Here is a 2,464-nt window from a genome sequence, read left to right as displayed (position 1 = left end):
GGTTCCGTTCTCCACTCTCTCCTGTCATCAACCACTCTACCGTCATCATTTTGGACACGATATATCCATCGCTTTAGGATTGTGTCAATAAGTATATTTATTTTAATGTGTCTGTGAACAAACAATTGACCGGAATTTCAAAGCGTATATTTTACTGTGTTTGACAATAAAGATTGAATTGAAATTGAATTGAAAGTTTTATTTGTTTTCTTTATCGATGTTGAACTTCCATTTTTATTTTTGTACTATGTATTTTGAATTGAAATTGAATTGAAAGTTTTATTTGTTTTCTTTATCGATGTTGAACTTCCATTTTTATTTTTGTACTATGTACCGGTATTCATTCTTTCGAGTAACTGTACATAGTTCTGGCCATAATTGTTATTGTTTATGAGACAACATGGCTGGGAATATCATGTAATGTGATCCACCCAATTAATCAATCAAAAATATGTATATCCTATATATCACACACGCGTTGTGGTATTTAGTTAGGCTTACTTAATTACTAATTACTTGTTAAACAATATATTCTAAACATGAGTGGGTCTCTGTTTTCGAGCTCTCTGTTTTTCGAGTATCGATTACGAAAACCGAGACTCAGTATTCAAAAACAGAGACCAGGCTTTCGAAAACAGAAACACAGACATGCGAAAACACCCTAGTGGGTCTCTGTTTTCGAGGTAGGCCTACTGTATATGTTTTCGAGACACCCATTTGTGACCAGTGCTCTGATAGGAACCCACCATAAACGTATATTCTATAAAAGTGACCCACTACGCTGATGGTAACCCAGTGGAATATTTATTAGAATAGTTAATTTTAATGATAATAGACAAAGAACTTCTTTGTTTACTGTATTTTACTGTGCTGATATTTGATAACACGGCAGTCGGGACTCCAACAGTATTAACATATGAGATGAAGGAATGATGACGGACTGCTGCTTAAGATTATTCATGACATCACCCTAAGAAGCCACACCTCCCTCGGTTGAAGTCGTGGTATTTAGCAACTCCGTTTTCAGCTTTTTCTGGCCCCGCCCACTTATACTCTACTAGCTCTCCACTCTCACGTAATATACGGTATGTGACTTCATAAAATCCCACAGTTTTACCATGATTTTACGAACAACAATAGACCACTAATGGGCGAGATTGAAGGTCGATGCGAACTTGCGATAAGGGGAAGCCTAGTACAAAAGGTATCAGCGAAAGGTATCAGCAAGTAAACTCCTGGCATTGCCAAAGGAAAAATAACAAAGTTTGTTCTTATCGTAGGCTAGGGGAGACTCACCTCTCACACAGCACTTGATTATAAAGACTGGCTTATTGGTAGATTCCGTTTCTGAAATGGATCAAGACTATTAGGATATTACTGTAATCATAGACTTTACTTATTTAGTGACGACAAACAGTTTGATTTATTAATGAATATAACATTCTTTAATTATAATATTTCAGTTGTAAGGACCTCAAAACCCTCTATCAAAACGTATACTCAAAAACCGTTCGCCGCCCCAAATGCAGGTAAAGCTGAACAAATTCTATAGATCTTATTGCAATGCATTAGTATTCGCATAATCATCAGGAAGACCTATCCTTCACACCCCACTTCCTTTACCCACAACATTGTCATCAGCTGCAAAGTATTATTGTTGTGGATTTCTCATGGGAGAATAATGGGAAAAGGGTTTGTCAAGGACAACATAATAAGTAACACACTAAGTACAGTAGATGATAAAAGGGAAGGTTAATTATTGAGACTATAATATAGTGCTTCTTGTCCCTGTCTACCATATATTATATGGTAGACAGGGACAAGAAGTACTTACTGTTATTATTAGACCAATTATTAATAAGCTAAATTAAGTAAATGTAATAACATTATGTGCCCACTCTTATGTTTATCTACGTCAACAGGTCCACCGATCAGAACTTCTGAAGAGCAAGTTGTTTCAAACACCAACACAGGTGCTTCTTATTTTCTTTTATAGTTTTTTTTTGTAATTAATATTTCAATCATTTGGATATGACTACGCGAAACATTTTAACTTCCATTTTAAACTAAAATTTAAAAAAAATTGAAAACATGCATCAGATTCCTACGGCGTGTGTGCATACGTCATGAACAAAAGGCAAATAACTTCACGATGAACGAAAATATGAGTGTGGTCATAATGATGGTTATGTTATGATGACTGTGCTGCAATAGAAAGGGAGATGGAGTCGTTATGGTGCTGTGCCCAACCATTGTTTGCGCGGAAAGTCGAATTCAATCTCTTCAAAACATATTGTATCTGTATGGTATTTTTTAAAGCTCTTATAAAGCTAATTTACTGTCACTTAAAGCATTAAAGTGAAAACTTGTGTAAAATCGAGCAAAGGTAAATAGAATTTTATGATTTTTAAACTTTTCTGTCTGCTGCCCTCAAAATATGTTGTCATATTGAGCACTCTTATAT

Source organism: Anneissia japonica, unplaced genomic scaffold (genome assembly GCF_011630105.1).
Source record: "Anneissia japonica isolate Jap-2015-1 unplaced genomic scaffold, ASM1163010v1 scaffold1594_len1068242_cov183, whole genome shotgun sequence".
In the NCBI taxonomy this organism is placed as follows: domain Eukaryota; kingdom Metazoa; phylum Echinodermata; class Crinoidea; order Comatulida; family Comatulidae; genus Anneissia; species Anneissia japonica.
Note: the sequence above shows the minus strand (reverse complement) of the source record.